General features: G+C 35.9%; 1 protein-coding gene across 3 annotated transcripts in view; it reads left to right on the top strand.

The window, feature by feature from the left end:
• Nucleotides 1-285: 285 nt before the first annotated feature.
• LOC138711811 (alpha-tocopherol transfer protein-like) overlaps nt 286-11,179 on the top strand; it is an 80,412-nt gene continuing 69,518 nt past the window's right edge. For 2 of the 3 annotated variants that reach the window (XM_069843062.1, XM_069843060.1), the window contains exon 1: nt 286-421. The gene's annotated coding sequence lies outside the window, so the exon portion shown is untranslated. Of the gene's footprint in view, nt 426-11,179 lie in introns of all 3 variants that reach the window. The other variant, XM_069843061.1, reaches the window with a different exon arrangement.

The following is an 11,179-nucleotide window of genomic DNA, read 5'->3' as shown; positions in this document are numbered from 1 at the left end:
AGCCTAGCCCAGGAATCGAACCCGGGACCTCCTAATCTGGAAGCCAGCATGCTGACCAACAGACCACGGAGGCAGTCCTATAGTTTATTTTGTTATTTCTATTCAGCCCGTATCTTCTTTCATCACAAAACAATCATAAACCTATGCAGAAAATTCATATTGTGGTCCCGCCGCTGAACGTCTTACTTGCCCTGTTACGACTTTCCGCGGGCGAGCGGGCAAGGCTTGATGACGACACAGTCCTCTGAGTTGGGGACCACTGTCTTAACTGATATGGATCAAGATTATAGTGCTGCTATTCTAGTGGTTAGACGAGTTCCGCTTTTATAATTTTTCTGTTGGCTGGACTTGATAACGAAGCAGATCAGTACGTTCTGTGAAGTACTACGGTCAAGGAGAAGCTTGAGGTTCATTCTATTGTGTGAGTGAGTAGAGGAGTAGTGTTATACTACTTTTATATGCAAACAATAATTTTGAAAGTAATATAAGCTGGATCTCTGGGAGGTTGGATATTGGTGCTCAGATGCAATTAAATAAATTGGTTACAGAATAAATAAATACTCCCTGAATTTAGAATTTGATTAAATTCATGTAATTAAACTCTAAATTCAAAATCATCCTCAATTTATACATGGTGACTAAAAAAGGACGGTACAAAATTAAATTTGATTTATTATTCCTGGACTGGCTGAGTAGTCAGACCTCCGGCCTGTCACGCAGGAGGCCTGGATTCGAGTCCCGGATAGATCTGGAATTTTTAATTGGAAAATCCATACTGACAGTTGTGGCGGACAAGGTTGCAGTTGGGGTTTTTCTCAGGGTTTCCCTATATAAGGCATCTACATAATTCCGTCACCATTTCTCTATTTCGTCATCATTCCATAGCAATCCCCGATCGCCGGCTGGCGACGCACGGAGATGCAGGCCTAGGGAACAGGGGGTTGCCTGCTCGAGACCTGGTTACACAGCGTGCCTTAGTGCAGTCAACCGGTGTGGGTTTAGGAATGCGCATAGCTTGAGGTTTAGCCCAATAGATCGTAACAGGTCGCAGTGCTGGGCCATAGTGCCACTCCCGTAAATTCAATTTAATTAAAAAAAACTTGATTTATTCATAACTGAACGAAATTAACACAAGTATATTAACATGAAAAAGTTGCGGTATCTTCCAATATTCGCCTGTGCACCACAAAAGTTCGACTTGAGCCCGTTGATGACACAACAGATGTCGAGACGGCACTCCAGTTTCGTCCAGACTCATGCAAATATGTCTTCTGATATTGACTCCGCTGCTTTTGTGATGCGTTGTCTCAGGTCGTTCAGGTTCTGTGACATGAGGGTGACAGACGCGAAGTCCTTGATGTACCCCCACAGAAGGAAGTCGAAGAATAAGTCTGGCGTGACAGATGCGAAGTAAAGTAAATTTTTAAAGTAACGAAATCCGATTTCGAAAACCAATTATAAAAGCATCACCTTGCGCACACATCAACTCCGTACTGGTTAGATGATCGTTTACCACCGCTGAACCACTAGACTGAGACTAGCAGTCGGATGGTCGACAATCCCCGTAATGAGCTGTCTGGCCACATATTCCTTTTTAAATAATATTTTAACGACTTTAATTGCTGACGTGGGCAATGAGGACGAGAAATAACCAGGAAATTTTGCGTGAAGCCCTTTATCAGGCGCACGGTTCTTCAGCGCCGTAAATATACGCCAAATTTTCCCAGCTTTAATTATTCTCCTTTAAAACAAATTTTTCTAAAATAAATTTAGAGCAATTCCAAGTGTGACTGAGTGACATTTACAGTACATTTTGACAGCAAAATGTCTGCCTAAATTGTTTAATAGTTTGAAATTAAAATGTATCACTGCATGATTTGATAGAGGAAAGTGTACAGTTAAGACATATATAAAAAAATTCAAACAAAGAGTATACTATTTACGTATTTACTTTCAAAGTGTGTGCGACTGACTGACATAAATGTCAACTCTATCTTCAGGTGAATATGGTTCTCCTCAAATTTCTCTGAAAGGTCGTTTCTAATATAGTTTTTCCAAAATACCGTATTGTTTGGAGAGGAAGTTTTAATCTTCTGTGTAAATTAAAAACGATCTCTGAACCTCGATTAGTAAAGGAGTTACGGCCGAAAAGGTGCCGTGTAACTGACTGACCTCTTTCTGTTTCCGAATGATATTTCTAAATTTTATTCTAAATTCCATGTTATGGAATTGAATTACAAAATAGCATGAAACTTGATAAGTAGTAACGTACCTAATTTTTATAACTGGTTATTTTACGATGCTTCATCAACTGCTATGATTATCTTACGTCTGAGTTCGATGCAGGTGATAATGTTAGCAAGATAAGACAAGGGTCCAGCGCTAAAGTTATCTAGCAGTTGTTCTTAATGTGTTGAGGGAAAACCTTGGAAAACTGCAATCAAATTACTTGTCCTTAATTATCAGTGGCGTTGCTTATCAAATCAGCGTGTACGAGTTATAAACTATATTAAGGTAAAGGCAACTAGGACTACGCAGTCTCTAAGATTGCGCAGTGTCATATTTTTATAGTTGGCAGCATTATTGATTCCCGCCGTTCCGTCGAGAGAAGTTGGTTTTGAGGTATAGCTCTATGGTGTAAAGTATTTGTGGGAAATTGGATTTATAAAGTTTTATTAGGTAACAATTGATTTTACCCAAATTCTCTTGTAAATTTTCATATGAAGAAGGTAAAGGTTTTTTGATAATTCCAACGATCTAAACCTGCATACAAATACATAAGCTACGTTATGAACTTTTCCTTGCTTGTCTAAGTAAACACTCCTGCCATTTATTAATGCAGAACTATGTAGAATCCTCTAAGACTGCGCACTGATGAATCTTATAGACACATCGTCCCATACAACCAGTTTTTTAAAAATGAAATATTATTTCTTGCAGCTTTTTTCTTACGTGTGTGATGACTTCGTCGTATGTTAGGAAACAGAAGGAAAATTAATATTTACCCCAGAAATGTTAGAGAAAAGTCGGACAATAATCGAAAATGACAAAAGCATACGAAAATGGAGACAAATTTTCTTACCAGTTCAACCTGGAGATTATTAAACAGGCATTAATTTCACCAGATATGATCTCTTCGTTAAACAACGGAATCAAAGAAATGGAAACGAATTTTTAAAAAATCTGAGATTTTCTCTTCCTCTCCGTGCAAGAGCTCACTTCTAGAAACAATGAAAACTTCTAGCAACAAGAAACTGCAAAAAGACCAGTTCTAGTGATTCATCAGCTACAACAAAATAGTAGTGCAACATTAAGCAATGCAGGAAGAGTTTCAATTACTACAATCCATCAGCGTCAACTTCATCACATCGGACAGTTTCAGAAGGAAAAATTTTCTGTCTTGTTTGTGACGAAGCCTATGAAGAACCAATTTCTGAGGACTGGGTGCAGTGTAGTGCGTGCAAACAGTGATGGCATGAAGAGTGTTCAAGCTACGAAGGCGTTGGTCTTTTTAAATGTGACATGTGTTGACGCGCATTCTTGAAGGACAACGTTCGCTGTCTCATAAGACAGTGCCTGTAAGATTACCCGTTCACAATTTTTCAAAGAAGGATTTTTTTCAAAGAACAAATATTTTATTTTTGTAACTTTTTTCATATTATTGTGATCTTAAGATTCAAGAGTTACGTTTCATAAATATAGTTTTTACATTGGTCTCAAAAATGAATATCTAAGGACACAAATCCACTAAGTGCGCAATCTTTGGAGCATTTACCTTATGTATAATGGAAAGAAGAGTTCTTTTGTTGTTTAGAAGGGGAGAATACTTTATGTTTTTATGTACTTCTTATGTTATGTTCAAAATGCCTATTATACACTAATAAACTTAATATACAGCATTGGTCATTATGTGATAAAGAACATGCTAAATTAAAAAGTACGATAAATTAAAATGTTGTTCACTACTCTACTACTTTCGAAGGTAATTTATCAACATTAAATTTGTACAGGATACTGAATATGATTATTTTTGTTCCCTGAATGTGCAAATCTATTAAATGGTCTTAAGAAACGCAATAATAAATAATATTCAAGACAACAAAAATGTAGACAACATGATCGAATATTATTAGCTATTGTCCAACTTCTTCTGACCTTGTCCGTAATCTAAAACAGTTCAGTGACGGAGAAACAATAAAAAGGTGGATGATTAAAACGCTGTAAATTAATGTTTCAATTGAAATAAAAAACTTCGTTAGTATTACATTATCCAAATGCGTTCCTAACACACCGCCAATAATCGCCTTAGCCATTAGATATTATGACGCTGGTCACATTTTATATTTCCCACAAAACCCTTGGATGTTACATATATTCACAATAACTGCCTTTTCTTCTCCCTGAACTCTTTTAAATGTGTCTCTTTTCTCATCATTTGTATTATATACCATACGTGCTTCTACAGACGAAGTTTAGGTTGACATTGTCTTTCAGCCTCGGATTTCCCCATATATTGCTTCACATTACACATTTCATGTGTAAGTTTACCAAAGTCCCCCAAGCAACTGTTTATGTGGTGAGAAACAACAGCATAACCGAGAGCGCGACATGTCAGTCAGTCACGGTGCTGAAGCGGAAAATAATAATTTTAGAAAGAAGTTTTCTAATAGTTTTGTTTTAGCGATGTACTGATAACGTAGAATCTGAAAAGAAAATTTAATGTTAGTTATTCTGCTATGTGGAAGAGTATTGGTATATTTATCATGACTGACTGACCATAATTATAGCACAAATAATTATAATATTTTTAAGTTACTTAGAACCTTGCGATACTACAACTATTTTCATATTTATTTCAAGGAAAGACCAAAATATCGTATACAAAAAAGAGGGACTGACAGAAAACAAATTTACGTATCCAAATCATGATATTAAACATAAATTTCCTGCGTCATGTTTGAAGTGTTTACAATACGATAAGATCTACAGCAAGTTATGGACTAAAACGAAGAGTAATTGAAACAATAGTTAATGAAATAATTCAACTTAAACTATAGCCTAAAGACACACATTCTTCAACAAAAATATTCCCACGTTAATTAAAAAAAAATTCGCGTCGAGATGACATTTTCATAGAATCACTCTTTACTTATTAAACTATCACCAATAACCAATAAAAAACTGTGCATTAACATCTAATTGCCTACAATTAACTTAGCTTATTTACCATACGAACTCAATAATTTATCACGACGGATTTTCATGCAACTGCACGATAGCCTCAGTATGTCTGCGGTTTCAGCAGTCATGTATAACAGCGATGTCAAACGCAAGCATATTTTATGACCGGTAAATTACTCGCGGGCGCCTGACATTGGGACACGACCAGGAGATTAACAAGGTGAATCTTGTAGTAACCTGCTGGTTGCAGAGGGATAGAAAATCAGTGGAGTACAAACAGCAGGCGGGCGTCATGCGTGTAGACAATATGTGATATGAACAACAGCATTTCTAAATATGTAATTTAGGGTTCTTTTCTACATTACTTTTGTAAAAAATATAATAGTGGAATATGACACGACTGTCATTAGTAACATAAACAACTTTCTCTCAAAAAGTATAATGCCACATTCTAACATAACAAGCACTTTAAAGTAACACTGTGTTCAACATTCAGTTATATATTTGTACGACCTAAAATCTAAATAATGTTTTTCCACCGATTTCGAAATACAGTAATAGTTCTTCTGTAAGCATGAAGTTTTAATTTATAGTACGAATAAAAATTTAAAATGTGCGAGGTATAAGGCACGTCTGTACTTCCATTAAGAAATAATGAGAAACAAAATGATAGATTCTTTACTTATGTATTTACTGTATCCTTCAGTATCCCTTGACAATTATTGTATCCTCTTGGCTACAATGTCTCTGAATAAAAATATATTTCTTCGTACTTTCATATAAAATTGAGAGATATTTCTTAATATCCAGTAGATTTTCAATGAGTGTCATAAATAGCCAATTTTAACGTTAATATAAATGTGAGCGTTCTCATGTTCCTCACTTTTTGTTTTTTTCTCCGTTGCTTTACAGCATGAAGGCTATTTCATTTACATAACAAAACGAAACATTGATCATAAACTGTAGTTTAATCTTTAACATCCCCAGAATACACATTTTGTTCGATCGGCAGTGAGAGATGTTTGTTATGGATCTTTAACCACTTTAAATAAATTCGTGTTAGATGATGGTATTTGGTGAAGTCAGTCGGAAAATTCGCAATGTATTGCCTGAAATTCTTCTTGCAGTTGGAAGAGACCTGGAAAAATACGTAACTACATAACCTGTCCCAACGGAATTTGAACCAAGACCCGAATGTACTGTAGCCTCACGCCGGTGCCTCCACTACATGTTCAGAAATATCCTTATCAGAAAAGCATTTTTTTTTTTTAAATTTCCTCCACCTTAAGAACTGTCGTGAGTAATTTTTACAATTGTAATTAAGAAAACTCAGGTGAGAGTTTAAGACAATCGTTTGCTACTATTTCAAGAATAACTTAAAAAGTTTGAGTATTAAGTGTAAATTAAAATTAAGGTGACATTTAACATTTAATTTTTTTAAGGTGACATATATTTATTTAGCCTGACGATTTACTCCCTTGGTTTGAATTGTAAATGATTTAAAAATAGCGTGTAAGAGGATCTTAGACTAGAAATGTTAGGTTAAATGTAGTTCTGTTTATAAGTATGCATAAGGGTGTATTTGTCTTATTTGAGCTGTTGCATCAGTGAATCGTGATGAGTCAGTAAAGTTATGGTTTTACAGTGCAGTGAATAGTTCCGATCAGTGATAATTTATAGTGTAAATGAAATGTGTTCTATAGTGTCAGTGAAATGTGTTATAGTGTGTCAGTGAAATGTATCCTAAAGTGTCAGTGAAATGCGTCATAGTGCCACTACAGTGAGTGAGATGAGAGTGAAGTGAAAGACTATTATCAGTACCAATGTGAAACGTATGTAGGACCTATACATATGTAGGTTTTATTCTAAATTAGGTTTACTTATTAATTAGGTTATTTTATGTATTGTTATTAATTGTAATTATTGTGTTAAATTGTATTATGTATTCTTATTGTATTATGTATATACTTGTATTGTGTATTGTATAGATTGTATTGTGTATTGTAATTTTATTGTGTATACCACTGCCACCGGGTGCTTGTCCACTTTGCAGTGTAAATAAATACAGGGTGCGTCAGAAAGAACGGATGGATTTCACATGGCAAGAAAATTGTAAAGATTCATCAAATCAAAAATTTATTGTTATCAACATATTCACCAATACATGCAGTTTATTTATGTAAAACAACATTATCCATATGATGTCCTTGGCTTTCAATACAGGCATCGAGGCGTTTTCTGATGTTCGCCATCACTTTCACAGTCATAGCTGGTGCAATTGCCACGATTTCTTCACGAATCGCTGTCTTCAGTTCGTCCAGTGTATGTGATCGATATTTACAAACTTACGCCTTCAAATGGTCCCAAAGAAAGAAGTCGCAGGGCGCGAGATCTTACCGTAGCCTCGGACAATCTCAGTGCAATAGAATTTCGTCCAGGTGATTTCTTCTTTAATGTTGAACCTGTGATACGAAATGAAGCCTCCCACCGCAAAATTGTATTCCGAGTTGGAATCCTAGCGTGACATCCGATGTCGAAATGAGTCCTGAGTGGCGATCACAGACTCTTCATTTTTCAAAAATGTCTCTACGATGAAAGCACGTTGTACACCAGACCAACACCATGTTCTCAACTGAAACTGCATTCTCTGGCTGACCCAACAGTCGTGGTCCCCCTCACTAAATCTCTCTCCTCGTTGCGTATCGATAGTTTGAAATCCATCCGTTCTTTCTGACGCACCCTTTACATATACACATGTTATTGTACTCCTCCTTAAGATGCACAGAATGAACCAGGGGGAGAGATGGATATTTATTCCCATTGTGGAGTAACACTGCTTTAAGGCTTCTGGACGAACTGTCAATAAACAAGCGCATTGTATTCCAATGGCTTCAAACAGACCAGACACATTGTGGCAGAAACAGAGTCCATCTTGATTAGTATAGAAGCTTGAAAAGGCCTGATGACGCTTCCTCTGACTTGTTACAAGCACACTTTTATCTAATAAGTCCCATTGCCTTTGCCTAGGAGTCAAAATTTTAGCATTGGACTTAGTAAGACCAAGGTCTCTGACAAAATCATTAAGGTCTTTCTGATTGGGATAATACTGATTTCTCTCTTTACCTCCTATTCCCACACTGTATTCAGGATCTCCAACTTCTTGTTCACTGTCTGAAGTGTGTTCTTTTCTGGAGATGACTGCAGACTTTTCGCAGGAGTAGGAACTGGAAGATCAGGTCCATGTGGGGCTGGGGCAATAGATGAAGGAATGTCCGGTATATCACATATTGCGCATTCCTGCCAGATCGACGTTGGGAAGGATCCACCATACAAAAGTAGCAATTCGTTGAATGGTCAGTAGGTTCCCGCAAATTCTCGAGATGCCGAACTTCATTCCTCTTTCTTCCCCTCTGTACCATCCTCTATAAAAATGAAAGTAATATAAGCTATACACTTATAAAATTTTATAACACAAGGTTAGGTTATTTGTAGGTATGTATTTATTCACACTGCAAGCGGGCAAGCACCCGGTGGCAGTGGTATACACAATATAAACAATACACAATAAAATTTACAATACACAATACAATTATATACACAATACAATAAGAATACACAATACAATTTAACACAATAATTACAATTAATAATAAAACATAAATAAAATACCAAATTTTACAATACAACCTACATATGTATAGGCCCTACATAAGTTTCAATAGTCTTTCGCTTTACTCTCATCTCACTCACTGTAGTGGCACTATGACGCATTTCACTGACACTTTAGGACACATTTCACTGACACTATAGAACACATTTCATTGACGCTATACATTATCACTGATCGGAACTATTCACTGCACTGTAAAACCATAACTTCACTCACTCACATCGCTTCACTGATACATCAGTTCAAATAAGTCAAATAATTACACCCTTATGCATACTTATAAACAGAACTATATTTAAACTAAACATTTCTAGTCTAAGATCCTCTTACACACTATTTTTAATTAATTTACAATTCAAACCAAGGAAGTAACTAGTCAGGCTAAATAAATACATGTCACCTTAAAAAAATTGAATGTTAAATGTCACCTTAATTTTAATTTGCACTTTATACACAACTTTTTAAGTTATTCTTGAATCTCTTTGAGGAAGGACAGTCTTCAAAGACCGCTGCAGGTAGGTCATTCCAATCATTTATAGTTCTATTTAGAAATGAGAATTTACCTACATCCGTTTTCTGTTCCCTGCATTTGATTTTAAAATCATGATCGTTCCTACCATAGTACGTTGGCTTTACTAACCGAGCCGTTATGTCTACCCATGCTTTCTGACCTAGATGTGCTCTATACAATGATGTTATTCTAGTTTTCCTACGTCTGTTTTCCAAAGTTTCCCATTTAAGTTCTTTTATCGTATCGTTTCCATCTTCTCTTTTACCTTTAACAAATTTAGCTGCCCTATTATTTCAATACTATTTCAATACTATAAAAATTACAATTTCTCTTACCTTCCAGAGTTCGTCTGCAGTATTCGCAGCTTACATTAGGTGCCCAATGATTATCAAAATCTCCAACAGATATGCCGAAATATTATTTGTAGGCATCACACAGAACACTACACGATTTTAGGTGGTATTTTTTGCCATTGTCTTGATAAATTCTCCACATATATAACAGAATGCATCTGCCAAATACTTGCATCATCCTGAAACCATGGCTGACTGTGCTCAAGACCACACTGAACTTACTGTATACAGGTCAGAGGATAGTTCTAGAATGTTTGAAGAACAGAAAATTTTCTGCGCGATGTGTCCCTCACTGCTTAACTGCTGAATAGAAGCAGAAACGCCCGTTCATTGCAAACTTGCTGACTGGACCATCACGCAAACGAGTAGCCCAACGAGAAACTGTATGACGGTCCACCATATGTTCACCACAAATTCCACTCAAAGCACTGTGGAAGAATGGATTTCTGTGGGGATGAGCCTTGCCTTGTAAAGATTCTGTCTTTGGTCTTCAATCGTCAGAGTACCCGAGACACGTATAGGCTTCACTTCTAGCTCTCGTTACTTAATCTAAGATTATGTTATGGACGAAACGAACACACGTGCTTCTTCTTAAATGCTTCAGCTGCAACTAACATAATTTTCATTGGTGTTATATCATTCACTTTACAGGTCTGCGAATCTATGCATTATTTATGAAATGACCCTTGTACGAATATTTTCACAAATCATAAAAGAGACCCTTCTGAGTTGTTTGATACCCACAGAGAGTAACTAGAATTATTTTCTTTCAGTTGACAATAGTTAAACACTGGAGTGACCTTTTTTCTGGAACCATTTTGTTAAGAAACTATGTGTAAGAAATTAATAAGAAGTTATGCAATAATTATTAGAAATTTAACAATATATGTGCAATCCTATTTGACATAAAATTAATGTTTCAAAGTTATAAAGGTAACTTAATAAAAGTCATGATTTTGATTGTGTTTTCCCGCGGTTTATATTCAATTATACGACGAATCCTGCCCTACAGGAATCGTCACGCTATCACTAATTCCATCAACGCTAAAACAGTAACAGATTGCTGTAGTTCACACAGTGTTTTTAAATATTCATCTAATAATACTCTTGTTTAGAGGCATAAAGCTTTTACAAGCCGTAAATTTAACAATGAAAAATGCCATGGAGAGAATGTCCATAATGTTTAAAAATTCATCTCGCTCAGTTGGATTTCAACCCGCGAATCTTGATACTGTGACGTGCAGAATCAACTCCGGACCACCGGGAAGGAACTGGAAGAGAAGGATTTATGGAAGGAATAACATGAATTCACTAGATTATGTGTTATTTATTAGAATGATATAGAATTCTTTAAATCACAGTGCTGCTGGAGGGAATACTATTATCATAATTTGAACATAGAACAACTTCTTGTTTCTCATACAATAGTAGCCAAACGATTTTCTTAAACTCTCACATGAGTTT

The sequence above is a fragment of the Periplaneta americana genome, chromosome 13, assembly GCF_040183065.1.
Source record: "Periplaneta americana isolate PAMFEO1 chromosome 13, P.americana_PAMFEO1_priV1, whole genome shotgun sequence".
In the NCBI taxonomy this organism is placed as follows: domain Eukaryota; kingdom Metazoa; phylum Arthropoda; class Insecta; order Blattodea; family Blattidae; genus Periplaneta; species Periplaneta americana.
Note: the sequence above shows the minus strand (reverse complement) of the source record. Positions and strands in the feature narration are given on the sequence as shown.